At 39.9% G+C, this 15274-nt stretch overlaps 1 protein-coding gene across 3 annotated transcripts in view; it reads left to right on the top strand.

The window, feature by feature from the left end:
* The first annotated feature begins 679 nt into the window (after positions 1 to 679).
* The window catches only part of UBE3A (ubiquitin protein ligase E3A), a 56125-nt gene continuing 41530 nt past the window's right edge, over positions 680 to 15274 (top strand). For 2 of the 3 annotated variants that reach the window (XM_064143526.1, XM_064143528.1), the window contains exons 1-2: positions 680 to 1234; positions 10094 to 10161. The gene's annotated coding sequence lies outside the window, so the exon portion shown is untranslated. Of the gene's footprint in view, positions 1235 to 4964; positions 5055 to 10093; positions 10162 to 15274 lie in introns of all 3 variants that reach the window. The other variant, XM_064143527.1, reaches the window with a different exon arrangement.

The raw sequence follows: 15274 nt of genomic DNA on the forward strand, positions 1-15274 counted from the left end.
GTAGTTAATGGGAGCTCACAGGAAAGATGGAGAAGGCTTCCTTATCAGAGAGTGTAGCAATAGGGCACGAGGTAATGGTTTCAAACTGGAAGACAGTAAATTTAGATTTGCTGTAAGGAAGTTCTTCACTGTGAGGGTGATGAGACACTGGAACAGGTTTCCCAGGTAAGTTGTAGATGCCTTCTCAATGTAAGTTTTAAAGGACAGGCTGGACGGACCTTCGAGCAGCCTGTCCTAGTGCTAGATGTCCCCGCCTGTCACGGGGGAAGTGGAACTAGATGATCTTTATGTCCCTTTAAACGCAAAGCATTCTGTGATTCTATGATACACGCACACATGTGGACAAGTCTCCTTACGTGTGCTTATGTGTAAAGCCGCGAGTGTGTATGCTGGCATGCGTGTGCACACGTACGTGTGTGTGCCCGCCAAAGCGCACACCCGCCCGCGCACACACTCCTACGCCCCCTTGGCCGCGCTCCGTCACCTGTCCCTACCCCGCCCAGCTATCGCCCCCAGGCCTTGCGCAGGCGCTGCGCCGAGCTCTGCCCCGCCCCTCACGTACCCGCCCCGCGCTGCGGGCTGACCGCCAGTTCATAGGGAGGGAGCGCCCTATCCCCGCCTCCGCAACCGCCGTGCCCACTTCCAATATGGCAGCTCTTGCCTCAGCCATGCGGGCGCGCAAGCGCCGCTTCGACTGCCTCCCGCTTGGCGCGGCGAGTGAAAAAGGCAGGGAAGGACGGGCACGCGATCTCTATGGTTTTGCGCGGTGGGTAGCGTGGCGCAGCCGCCTCGTCCGCTCGCCCTCGCCCGCGTTGCACGCTGGGAAGCAGTGTGTCCTCCTTCCTGCCCCCCCCAACCCCACCCCCGCCTGCCGTGAGTCCTCCGAGCTTGCGCCGCGCTGATATCCGCGTTGTTCCCAAGATGGTGGCGCGGGGCTCGGGCTGAGAGTGAGTGAGTGAGTCCGTCCGCGACAGGAGGCGCACCCGCGGGCCCGGCCCGCCTTCCCGCCCTTGCGCGCCGCGCTACTGGCCTCGCCAGGCCGCTCGCTTCTCCCTCCGTCGCCCCGCCAGGCCGCAGTCCTGTCTTCTCCGCCCTGGGGCCACGACGGCTCCACCACCAGCAGCAGCGGCGGCGACGGCGCATTCTCGCCTGTGGCGCGGCCCCAAGCGCGGCGCGGCCCCCGCATGAACCCAGGCGGCGGGAGTGACCGGGAGCAGCAGGCCACGGCGCCCAGGTCGGTAGGCGCTGCGCGGCGCCTGGCCTGGGAGTGGGCCGGGAGGGAGGATGGCGACCGTCTCACGCCGGCCCTGAAGGGGAGGGAGCCGCGAAGCGGCCCTGTCCGCTTCCTTCCGCCGGGGAGATCATACACCTGGGATGGGGAAATCGGGCAGGAGACGCCGGCCGTAGGGGTGCGTTGGTTCAGTGGTCCTCTCCCTCCTCCCCGTGGGGCACGTGGGTGCGAAGCCACCCCGTCCGTCCCCAGAAGCGGGAAGGCCGAGCGGGTGACTGGGCTTCAGCCCGCCCCCCCAGGGAGACTGGGCTTGAGCGACCTTGGGTGAACCCAGCCTGCCCCTCCCTCGGTTTCCCCGCTTGGCCGAGTGCGGCAGCGACGGTGCCCGCTCCGCGGGACTGTTCTGGGCAAGGGGTACTGTACTTAAGTGCCTTCGGCATGGGCAGCTGCGCAGTCAGGGAGGTACGGGTATGTGAAGTACTGTGAGGGTGCATAACTAGCGTTCGAGGCCTGCTTAACAAAGTAAGGATGTTCATTTGCTTGTGTTACGTTCTGCCTAATCTGAAGATTTGGATATCCTAACCTGTGAACAGGCTGCATTGCTGATAAGTGTGATCTCTCAGTCTCAGTAGGACTTCTTGGGTTGTAATTTTTAAGTGTATCTGCAGTATGTCTTTTAAAAGAGGTCTATGGATTGTTATAGTTAACAGTTGATTGGTAAGTCAGCTGTCTAAGATGATGTGTGGTCATTCAGAAGTTGCTGCTGTTTAGGAAACAAAGCATGTTCTACGGCTCTCTAAGTGCCACGAATGTGTAATATATAGGCTTCTTGTTATGCTTTTCTTTTTTCCCTCCAGTTGATAGAAATACTTATTGATATATCCTTCTGTGTAAGTGATTTTTTAGTTCTCGGACAAAGCCAACGTCTTAACACCTCCCTCTGTGTCTGTGTGGAAACTTCCCTACCTCAAGCAGGTGTCTGCAAACCTGAGACTCTGTAAGAATCATCTTGTCAGATTAGTTTCAGTGTGTTTCTTGCATGTCTACCAAAAAGTTCATCGGTGGAAAATTGTACCTGATATTAGGTTATATCTCCTAATGAACTGAGAGCTGTGTGATTGTATTGTTTTTTTGTTGTTGTTGATTGGCTTGAAAAGGAGGGGCCTAGAAGGTAAGACTAAGTTCCCACTTCATGCACTTAACGTCCAGTTGTAGGTTCTTTCTTGCCGAGGAATCTCTACTTTTAACTATGTTGTTAGACATTTATGACTGATTGGAGAATAGTGGAGGTGGTGAAAGGTACTTCTGATAAGAATGAGAACTTCTAGAAAATGGGTTTTAAAAGTTCTCGCATACTGCTTGATTTGAGTGGTGCACTGAATACTTTGTGCCCTTTCATCTTGGAAACAGTTGAAGGTACTTAAAAAAAGTTTGAAAATACTCTGGAACTCAAGACTTTAATGATTCTGAATACAAAATATGTGCATTTTGAAATTCCTGTGGGTATTCAGTCGTTTTCCTCAAATACGTTTGTCTTATAAAACAGGTACAGTTTGTGGTGCTTATGACTTGTCTTTGTAATAGTAATGTTATGTGAATTCAATACAGACAAAACTTGAAAGGAAGAGCTAAACTGCTGCTTAGGCTTACAAAGCTGAAGAATGTCTTTCATTGAAATTGTTTCTATGCAATATTACAGCTAGTTATCTCTCTTTTATGAATAACTTCCATACTACTCCATTTCCTATTTAATGTAACATCTTCCATACTGGAATTACAAGTTCTTTTTCTGTTTGCTGTTTCTTTGTAGTGGCATATCCTGAGTATCATCGTATAAGCCAAGAATTTAGAAGTAAAACCACCAAGCTAGATGTTAAAATAAATGCTTGCTTTGGGATTTTTTTTTATCGTTGTGTGACACTTTTTTTTTTTAAAAGCAACTAAAGGAAAGGCAGGCTTGAAAAGCAGAAGTGTTTTACTTCTTTCACAGCACTGTGCTTTAAAGCCTAGATACGTCTAGATCCTCTTCAGAACTCCTAACACTATGTGGGTTTGATCCTTTTTTTTAATAGCGAACAACACTTCTAGTCTCCTTTAATTACTACTGCTGCTTAGACACATGCAAAGTATGATTCTTTTGAATAGAATTTGGAATCGTGTATGCTAAATACACTTTCAGCTTGTTAGAGCACCTTGAGATTGTCTCTATTCTTATTAAAATCAGAAAATGAAGAGTTCAGCTTTCTTTTAGTTTTACTTTTTTTTTTGTAAGAAAACACCTGTTCCAGAAACATTAAATGACATATGTAGCCCAATATAATATCATTCATTTGTGTTTTGTTGATGTGTTCTTTACAAATTCACAGCTTCTCTTTAGGGGATAGGATATCTTAAGAGTCAAGTTAGCCATAAACATGTCTAACTCTGAACATGTTTAAGCATATAACATTTAGTATAAACAATAATTAGTGTAGTACATTATAAGATACTTAAAGAACAAATTTAGTGTTTACATTTTTGTAAATATGCATCATCATAGTCTTTCCCACATAGCAAAACCTTTTTTTGTTTGTTTTGTTTTGACTTGCTACTTTTAGTTTCAGTTTACTTGGTGAATGTCCAGGGAGAATTCATCTTTTTTAAATGCAGGAAACTTCTTTCTCCCTGCCTACAGTGGTGTATTCACACATCGGAAGATAAAAGTCACTACTCTTTATAAAAATAGAGCAGACAGAGAAAGAAATCTGAAAGTATGTAGGCATATGTTGTGTTTCCAGGGTCAGTCTTTGTTTCTGGTACAAAGGGCCAGGTCTTTGCTTTAGTTAATGAATTGATATTGATTTGTAAACAAAGGGGATATATTTCATGCTTTTTCTGAGGTAGCTATGAGCTTCATAGAACAGCAGTGTCAAAAGGTTTTCTGTCATCAATCATATTTTGATTTGGTATACGAAAAAAGAGTAGAAATACTTTTGCTGTCAGAATCTATAATTAATATAGAATACGATGTGGTGGTCTAGAATAAAGTTTTGCTGAACAGTTTGTTCCTAGAGAAGCAGCAGTGAGCAAGCTGCATGCTTGAAGTTACTTTTGTCACCATAAGTACTTTGACCATAACATTTACTGCATTAACTTCCTATATTGACAGGCAGTGCCTGATAGTCTTGTAAGGCTGTATTGCTCATGAATACAAGTTTGGAGGAAAGCTGGTTTGTATGAATAGTAATGTGTGTAATGCATCTTGTTGGTTAGCAGAAAATCAGCAAACACAGTGAAAGGGTAATATTTTGTAACAAAGCAGTGCTTCAGTAGCTATACCAGCTGGTGAGCATTTCTTCAGGAAAATAACCTCTAGAGGAGAATATATAAAAAAGATGAAGTCTCAAAGGAGATCCAGGGTCCTTGCTTGGCAGTGTAGCACATGACCAAATAGCACTGTAAATTGCTGGGTTTGAATAGTTCCAGCTTTTTGTGTCTTGAAGTGGCAGAACTTACTGACAACTTGTTGGTTGCAAAACTACATTATAAATTAAATATTACCATACTATTCTGTCTCTCAGATATTCACGAATGAATCTCTTAAAGAAAGTATTAACTAGTTCTTGCTTTTAATAGGTTGAGCCTGCTTCCCTGTATTATGCAAACTGCTGAATGGAGGAAGGGAGTGGAAGTCAGTCTTTACCAATACTCTTTCCATTACCATCCTGCATGGTTCTTTACCCATGTTTTACAGAGTGGTGAAGAATTAGGAGAAGCTGCACTTGTTCAGCTGAGTGGAACTAAATGGGTGGCTTCCCTCTGGACCCTCACTTCACTGTCTTAGGTAAGAGGGGTGACCTGCATCTTTTGAAGCAACTTGCATTTCCTTAGAACACAAGTATATGTGTTTTAAGAGAAACTTCCAGTTAGCTAAGTGATTTTTTTTTCTTAATCTGGAAACTTGAAAGGGATATTCACAGTACATAGATGTTAAAGACATTTCATCAAAAAGCATTGCTGTTTGCATCCATTCAGATAGAGCATGCTTTTAAAGCTGTGTTCACATATTTTACCTTTGAGAGTTGTGCTTGTGTCGGATGTCAACAATGGGGCTGTTTTGGAGGTGAACGTTAACAGCAGTGGTGGTTTAGCACAAACTGAATTGATACACTGCTTGGCTCCTTGATGCGGAGAGTATTACATCTCTTAATAGATGTTCTGTCCTAAAATGTTTGTCCCTATCTTTTTTTATAGGCTCCCTTTAAGTATTGAAAGGTCACAGTAAGGTCTCTCTGGAGTCTTCTCCAGGCTGAGCAATTCCAACTCTGTCAGCCTTTCTTCATTGGAGAGATATTCCATCCCTCTTACAATTGTGGTGGCCCTCCTGGACCTGTTCCAACAGAACTGTCATTCCTGTGCTGAGAGTTCCAGAGCTGGATGTAGCACTCCAAGTGGGGTCTCACAAGAATGGAGTAAAGGGGAAGAGTCACCTCCCTTGACCTGATAGCCATGCTGCTTTTGATGCAGCTAAGGATGCAGTTGTCAGTGTGGGCTGTAAGTGCACGTTGCCAGCTCACGTCCAACTTTTCAACCACCAAGTCCTTTTCCACAGGTCTGCTTGCAATCCCATCATCCTTCAACCTGTATTGGTGCTGGGGCTTGTCTCAGCTCACGTGCAGCACCTTACTTGGCGTTGTTGAGCCTCATGAGCTCCTCATGGGCAAGCCTACTTCTCAAGTTTTTCCAGGTCTCTCCAGACAGCATCCCTTTCCTCAGGTGTCAAGCACTCTTATTCAGTTTGGTATCCTCCTCAAACTTGCTGAGGATGCTCTTGATCCTACTGTCAGTGTAATTTATCAAAATATTAAAACCATACTGGTCCCAGTATGGACCCATCAGGGGCCCAGCTTGTCACCTGTCTCTATCTGAACATTGCACTGGTGACTGCTGCCTTTTGGATGCAACCATCCAACCAATTTGTCGTCCACCAAACAGTATTTGTCCAGTTTACAGAGAATAATGTTGTAAATGGCTGTATTGGAAACCTTAAAGAAGTCCACAGAGATGGCATCTTTAGCTCTTCCCTTGTCCACTGGTTGTTATTCCATCTTAGAGGGTGACTAGGTTGATCAGGCAAGACTTGCTTTTGGTGAAGCCATGCTGGATATCTCAAACCATCTTCATGTGCCTTCATTCTCAGTCCTTGTGTGACATAGTTTCAAAGCTGTAACTTAAGTAACCAAATGGTAAAATGTATCAAAACCTACAAGGTACAATGTCTCCGTTCAAAACCCAACGAAGATGTGGTCTTGGGGCTTTCACAAACAGAAAATTGTGGAATCTATATTTGGTTGTGTAACTCTATGGCAGCAACTAGCCTTTGTGATTGGCTTTTCAGTCTGTTGTCCTGTGAAGACTGTGACAGGATTTCTACTGTCTTGAGCAAGCTAGAGTTCTAGGAGTGAAGCTATCTCTTCATCTTTCCTTCATAGAGAAGACCATGTTCATACTCCCTTTGGTACACCTCTTTTTCAACTCATTGATCCTTCCCTGATAATCATTACACCAAAGAAACTGGTGAAATAAGGTTAGAATAACAATCACCCCCTCTCTTCATTTTAGAAGCTGTGTGCAGGGGAGGCACAGAAGCTATCTGTGACATATTGCCAAGCTTGCTCATTGCTGAGAGATAGACTTGTCCAGGCAGCCAGACTGTAGCACTACTTGTGTACTCCTGCTCTGGTATGCCCTGTGGGACCTAGGTTGGACCAACTGCAGTGCAGCAGACTTGGGATGCTGAAGAGTAGTGGAGTGGCTCTTCAATGAGCTGAACTGCTAGAATGGGCTGCAGATCAAAATACTTCATGAAATTCTACTGTAGTTGTAGATGAGTTTATCTTTTGCCTTATGGATAGTCATGTGTTTGAGATTATTTAATACTTAATTATTTTAATTTTACAGTAGAGTTTTTAATTTTCTTAAAAGGTATAAAAAACTTACAGAGCTAGATAATACTGAAGAAGTCTGTCACTACTCCAGAATTTCTGTTTCCAATATAATATTTTGATCTTACTTACACAGGAAAATTCAGATAACAATTGCTTTCTATTTCCTAGTGGAATTTCATGTCTAGAGTATTAGTGATGAATATTGTGTTTTAATGTGTATAATACCCTATTTTATTTTAAGTATGTCCTAAATATGCTAGCATACACTGGCAGCAGTAGGAGCACCTAGGTGTGTTTCAGCTGTTGTAGCAAAACTTTCTTGTTGTGGACCATGGAAATGCATACAATCCACACAACATGCAGATTCCATCAGTTTAAGTGTATGGGAGCTCGGAAGAGTCTAGCAGTAACATGAAATACCAGCATTTCACGATTGCAAAGGTTGAGCCCATTACATTGTAAAGTGGTGATAAATACTTCTTCTGTATGGTTCCTATGACCCAAATATCTTATTGCAAGAGACATGTTTGAGAATACTTGGGGTTTTTTTGGCTGATGTTGTTACATTAACAATGGCAGTTGTGGAAGAATATTTTTTTACTGAATTTAAGTATTGGAAATTATGTAAGAATCAGTAGCACTAGGTAAAAAAAAAAGTGAAAAATACTGCTTAAATACCTGAAGGAGGTAATTTCATGATGTCTTTAATCAAGCCAAATATGAGAGTCACAAAATCATTTTTTGCGTTTCATAGTTAGTAAAACCAAAGCACTGTAAAATATTTAAGTAATTCAGTAGCTTACCATCTTTGTGCACCTGGAATTCTCTCTCTTATTGAAAATGTGTGACATAGCTGTAAACAAGCAGCTCTTTTGGCTCTGGTCACGTGACAGATCAAGATTCCTTTTTGTTGAGTGGAAGCAATATTCTTAGCCATTGGTAATTTGCATATTTTTAGGCAGATGTGGCTTAGTGTACTTACTAATTAGCACTGAAGATGAATGCTAAAGCACATCTGACTTCATGAAATTATTTTAATTCCTTTTTGACACACATTGCAAATCACGTATTTCATTTTGTTAGTGGTCGTGTAGCCATTGAGCAATTTTTTTTTTTTTAGTAACGCTTGTTGCTGGTGGGGAGGCCATTGAGGAGAGAGAACTAGAAGTCCAGAAGCTTCAGTTTTGTGCTATTGGAATTAATTGCTCTTCTACTGCTAGCTATATGTTTTTAAGCAAATGCTATGTCTCCACCTCATGTACTGTGGTCTTGTTTCTTCGGTAAATTGTACTGTCTTAAACTATATAACTTCAATTATGTTAGGAACCTTTGCTTTCTTTTCAATTGCTGGGCAATAATCATAAAAATCCCTGATAGAGCTATTTGTGCTGCTTTTTCATGCTGTACTTTGTGCTTTGCTCCTAGTCTATTGACTCTGGTGGTTTGGTACCTTGGGGGACAGTGAGTGAATTTTATATAGACGATAGTGTTTTCTGTGTGTGCATGAACCAATATATACGTTGGAGTTTAAGCTGAAAGTTCTGTGGCACAAGATGTAAAAATACTGGTCGTGTTTGTCAGAATACTTTTAATCGAGTTTGTCTGATGGTGTCACTGTCAGTGAAGAATTGCTCTTTAATAGAATACAAGATAAATATTCTAGATTTTTGCATTTGGTTTGCAATAGAAGAACCACCTCTGAACAGGAAAATAACCAGATGCTGTCTCATTCAGATAAATATATTCTTTTCTTTTCCTTCTGAATTGTACTAGAATTTTATTTACACGGTTTCATAGCATTAATCCTAATCGTACATAAATCCATGTAATTATCATAATTGTTTGTTGAAACAGCAGTCTGTTTTCATGAAACAGGTAGGGTGTCCTATTTAACTTTTTTCCTTCAAATTGTTAATGCTATACTGACACAACATTTTCAGTCTAGTATTGCTCAATTCCACATGTCTAATAAAAATTAGGCCTTCGGTACTGGATGAGCTCTTTGTGGTTTGATGTCTTTTTAAGGATTTGCTCACAATGTACTATTGAGGTAACCAGATCAGGATTTCCTTTGTGGGACTGCTGGTCTATATCAGAGGTGAACCTAAATCAGCTGCAGTGTATTTGCTGCTTCTTAATACAGTTTTAGAATCTGGAATTTAAGTATTAAATCTTCATAGTACTGAAAATATGATACTTTGTGTCAGTGAGTAACTTCTTGTGAAATAGTTTGTATGCCTGTTTCTCTCACATTTTCTTCTGTGTTTGGTTGTGATCTTAGATGCATTGAAAATGTCATGTGACCATTGTTAATTACAGCTTCCCTGAAAATGAGCAATTTATAGGAAAGCCTATCAAACTTCTTCATCAGTTTTGTGCAGCTAGGACAAAGTTGTGCTTCTGCCTATGACTTCTCTTGAGTACTGGATATTTTTCTTAATATAAGTACAGGGTTGTTTTTATTAATAAAAAGGAAGTGGAAGAAGAAATTCTTCCAGAATCTTCCAGAAGAGGGAAATGGTTATTTATAATGAACTGAATGAATGGAATGGTAAAACTGTATTGCATCACTACAGAAGAAAAAAAAAATCAGGGAGCATTGTGTGTATGGACTTTCTGCCTTTGTGCTTAACCTAAGTATTTTTTGTCATTTTTTTTTATGAAAAGTATGATTTAGTTAGGGAGTCAGATGACTGCCTCATAGTAGGTAGTCCTCTAAGGAGCAGGGAGTGGAACTTGATGATCTTTATGGGTCTGTTTCAACTTGAGGTATTCTATGATTCTCATCTATGATCCTAGATATATTTTTACAACTAAGATTCCTTAGTTGCAATCTAGTGACTGATTCATTCTTGAATGGACATTAAGTTGTGTTGAGCTTCAGATTGGTATAGAGCATAGTGCAGGAACTGAAATGTGATGTTTTGCATTATAGGTCCCAGAACTGTAGACGTCCAGCTTAAAATTTGAAAGAACAAATTTCTGCAGCTCTGGAAAGATATGGTATGTTTATGCTTTCGTTTATACTCTGTGTATGCTAATAATTATGTTTTCTAATTAAAAAAAATCGGGAAGAAACACTTTTTCCATATTGTTTTCACTGTGACATGTATTAGTAAGGCATCATTCTCTAGAAAACTAAGTTACTTAATTTTTTTTCTTGGAGAAAATAAATACTGATTATGCAGCATTAATGAACTCCCTTTTAATTTGTTTTATGAGCTTGGCATCACACTTCTATCATTCGTCCATTTCTCCATTGATTGGATAAGAAATTATGTCATCTCTGAAAGTTGTTTTTTTTCATTGCTGCTGAGCATATTTATAGGGAGGCTTGTATAATTTTTAAGTGAGACTTGGAAAATAAGTTCAGGGCTACTAGAAAACTTAAGCAAACATCTGTGCAAGTCGAAGTTGTGAATTGGAATGTTAGGAAATACAGAAACGTAACCTTCATTAGCATCGTTAATGTGAGCCCAGGGCATGTGTTATCTCTCTTTGGCTAGCTTGAAATTATGTGCAAGTATTACAGCAAGGTTGGAACCTTAACTTGTCTTTGTAACTTTTCTGGTGTAATTTTGTGGAGATACTGGTAGTATGCAGTAACTGTACCACTCTCTGTCTCGAGTTCTGTAATTCAGTAACTTGATGCATAGAGAGTGTTGAAACCTAGCGTTACAAGTTCATTTTTCTGCCATATTGAGTGGATTTAGTTGTATGCAGTAGTTACAACCATTTCTAAGCTATGTGTGTACTTTAACAGCTTAAAATGTGGGGAAGAGCTGCTATTAAGCCATATACACCATGGCTTTGTCTAGACTTTTTAAAAAGCTATTTAACTTAGCGTACTTTTTGAAGTCTCAATCTTGCAGAAGCCTTGTTGAATGTCCTTTTTTTTCTTTAAGTTACGGTTTATGGGAAGCTAGAGACAGGAGCTAAGATTATTAATTCTCAGCTGAAATTTATATGTAGTGTGCATTAATTCAAAAGCTACAATGTTACATTATCACAATCCAGATGTTCCTGAGAATTGTGTACTTCAGTCCTTTATCAGGCATCTGACAGGTAGTATATATTTTTTGCACCCACAGCACTCCTGGGACCACCCACCTGCTTCTTGCTCTCCAGTTTCAATACCAGTTGTTTGATGGCTCTTCTTCAAATCTAAGCCATTATTTCTTTATTGCTGTTACTTCTGCTGGCTGCTTTTTTCTGGATATTTACATACTTGCCCTGTATGTATGCATGGAATCTTTGTAATGTGTGTGTGCTTCAGAAATTGGAGAATTCCATTCTAGTCCCACACAACTTGAGTAATGAATACTAGTGGAACATCAGAAAAGCTGAATGTTACGCTACAGAATTTTGTGATAGTTTGGTGCTAATATAAGCTACATATAAATACCAGTGCTGATGGCACTGAAAAAAATAATGAGCAGAAAGGTACTTTTACATGGAAGACTGTCTGAAATAAAAAATGGGTGACAAGGAAGCAAAATAACAAAGCTTGGGCAAAAGGACAGGTGGAATGAAAGTTTAAATATTAAAGCTGAAGTGAAGCTGTAAAACTTACCTGTTTGGAAAATAACTTGATACCTAGCTAGTAAAAGGAGAGCTACTAAAAGAAATTTAAATAGATGATTGAATTTCACCTCGTGATGTAGGAGGGATTCTCCATTAATAACTGTATCATTGTGGAGTGAGATTGAAGCAGCAGGCATAACTTGAGATAGAAACAAATGGTTATGATGCAAAAAAGTGAGTATATGTAGTGAAAGAAAAATCAGCAGTGGTCTAAGTGAAAAATGCAGAAGCTAAAGATAATTTCAGATTATTTCCCTGCTTTACAAAGGTGAACAAAGTATATCTAACATCTGGTTTTGGCTTGGTATTTCAGTAATATAAAGGGGAAAATCTAGCATTCGAAGTTGGAGGGGCAGTTGTGGAAAATGGGAGAAGCATGTGGTAGGCTTTTAACTTTGAAATAATGCAGAGGGAATGGGAGCAAACATTTTCTCTGTTGCTGTGTGAATTTTGGAGTATTCACATCAAGGCAAAGTAAGCATACAGAGTAGCATGAAGCATTTATATAAATCTGTAGTTGATCTCTGTATATTGAGATGCACTAAATTCTATCTTTATTAAATTCAGTAACTTGTGTTTAAATTCTAGAATGGTGCCAGCTTTAATTTGAAGACAGCAACAAATTCAGATCCTTACCCCAATTTATTCAATATTAATTGTCCTCACTATCCCTCATAACTCTGTTTCTACTGTAATTTAAATTTATCAGAATTCAATTTCTAGACATGTAGAGGATTTATATTGGAAGATCTTCATTATGTATTCTTTCTGTGCTGTTACAGAGCTTAGTGTCTCCTAGTATCCAACTTGAACTCTTTCCATTATGCAATTTCAGGGCACTTTCTCCTATCTTAAACCTGTCTTTGTGGTTATTTTCTGCTACTTCCGTAACAGTTTTGAAGAATACTGAATAATTGGAGAACTGTGCTGAAGTTTCTACATTTCAACACCAGTGAACACACACTTTTTCAGGAACCTCTCATGAGTTATATCTGTTGTTGCAGCTGTAAATCTTGGAAGCATTTTAGTGTTTCCTCATCAGTTGTGACTCTCTTGGTCACTTTAGGTTGGCATCTTCTGGAATAGAGCCAAATTCTTTTGGTCTTCTCACTGTCTGAATTATATCTTTGTTTAGTTGAATGACTTGACTTACCAGACACTGGGAAAATAAAACTACATAGATGCCCTTACTACTGTTTTCTGCAGCTCCGTTAACTTGGATATGATCAGCTTTTATTAGTGGCTGTTTTATTTTACTTTATGATTATTGGTAACTTGACCTGTTGCATGAAAAAACTTCTGTAATCTTGTGTCTTTTCATGTTCTTTGTGTTGGAAGCAGCATGCAGGCAAAAAATAAATCATGTGTCTGACTGTATTAAAAAAAATTCTAAATTAACATATTGAATTTAGAAATTTGGTAAATATTAGGATTTGATGAGTATCTTACTATTTCCTCTAGGGCACTTGAATTAATCTCAAGTTATAAAAGGTCAACCTTCTTACTAGTTGTCAGGGTTTTTGTTTGGTTTTGGGGCTTTGGTTTTTTAGTAGTAAGCTAGCTAGGGTAGTTCTGTGGGCACTCTTTACTGCATAGACAATGACTGTCCATTTCATCATTGTGCTCAAAGTCATTCTGGAAGTGTATAAAAGTAAATCTTGAGCAATTCAGAGGGATTCTTCAAAAAAACATAAAAGCTGTCTTTAGTTGTGTCTTGAAAGACATGGTGGTTTTTGATTAAGCAACTCAAAATCTGGCAGTGGAAGGTAAAGAAAAATCATGGCACTTTTTTGTTCAAGTAAATCACTCCCATTTTCATTAGATCTGGTGTCAAAGAGAGAATCTTAAAATAATTTGAATTTAAGATAATTTCAAGTATTCACTTAAGTATACTTGTAAAGGAAGCTTAGGTTCTTAAAAATGCTGCCTCCCAGGGCATCTATCCTTCAGTAAGGTGGTAGACAAGAAGTTATAGTTTAAATTAGAAAAGTGTTAAAACTTTTGGAGACCTTCTTATATGTCAGATACTGGGTGTCAGCTGCCAAATTGCTGTGCTGTCACAGAAAATGAACATGACATAAGGAAAAAAAGGAGTACAGTAAATTGGTGTAAGCGACAACTTTAATTTGTAGCTGATAGTGTTTTGGCTTTATTTTTTGATTGCTGACAAGTAGGTACTTACGTTCTTTATGGTGTAGTGTTAGGTTCCATATGTTGAAGCTGGGGACTTCTTGGCTCGTGTTTGTGATTTTAGACTCTCAAGATTAAATTAAATATGAAGATCTTATCTATGCAAGAAAGTTGCTTTTATGTTCTTTTTATGTGTGGGAACTTAAGTTTCTAACTTCTTGCTCTTTCACACATTTATTATTGATTTCTTCCTCCTTTTTGAGTTGAGAGGACCATTCTTTTCCAAAAATCTGCATCTTTACCACCTCAGAGAAATGGTCTTTGTCTCAAGCTACTGCATAAACTTGCATTCATCCTGTTTCCTCTTGATGAAGTCTACTAGGAGCCACACAGGATTCTTAAGATATAGAGTATGAAGTCATGGATCTTGTGTATTGTCTTGCTAATTCTAATAGGAGTTGTTACAATCTCGTAGTCACTAGGCAGATAGAGATCTGTTCTGTACTGGAGCTTGCCTAGTCCCAGATTGCTTAGAGCCATCTTGGGCATATGTCACAGGCACAAACTTTGTGTGATACCTAAAGCTGCTCTGTGTGTTTGTGCAAGCCAAACTGTAAGCCATGTTAATCATGACAGTAAAGGTCAGAGAAATCTGAGTGATAAGAATAAACATCTGATCTGGAGCTACTGTTCCTACCTTCTAAAAAGTAAGTTGCAGTCATTTTTGGTTTTACTTTCATTTTCTGTAAGGCTGTTCCTGTGGCAGAAAAGCAGTTGGTTTAAGCCAGTTTCCTGTTTTTCATATTGCCCTTTTCCAAGATGTTGGTGTATACATCAGTGTGATTTCCCTTTCTTGATTGAGTAATGTTGTTTGACTCTCACCAGGTATTTTTTTTCTGGTCTGTTTGGATCTAGCAGTCAAACTAGATTCAGAATAAGGCACCTTTGACAGTCTCCTTCACCACCCACTCCATGTTTCAGCATGCAGGTTTCTTTGCCAGCAGATGGAACTCTGATAATAATTGAATGAGTGAAGTTTTAGAAAAATTCCTTCTTTGCTAGTCACCCCGTTCTACAGGAGTGGCAGCAAGGACAGGTGAGGAAGGTAGGATGAGAAGAATATAAAAGGGAAATATGATTCTTTACGTTTTCTTTCATTTGGGTTGTTGAAAACTGGCATGAGGTTTTTAAATGTCAGTACAGTAAACCTAGTTTTAAGGTATCTTTATAACAGATCAGAAATGCTGTAACTACCTGAGTCAGAGCTCTGATCCACAGTAAATTCAACTGGTAGATACAAACTTCACTACAGACTTTGAGTTAACAATTTTCTGAGATTGATACCAGTTTTCTAAGTACCTCTTCACAGAGTTGCTGTAGGTACTTCTTTCAGTGATGTGGT

Source organism: Pogoniulus pusillus, chromosome 5 (assembly GCF_015220805.1).
Source record: "Pogoniulus pusillus isolate bPogPus1 chromosome 5, bPogPus1.pri, whole genome shotgun sequence".
Classification (NCBI taxonomy): Eukaryota; Metazoa; Chordata; class Aves; order Piciformes; family Lybiidae; genus Pogoniulus; species Pogoniulus pusillus.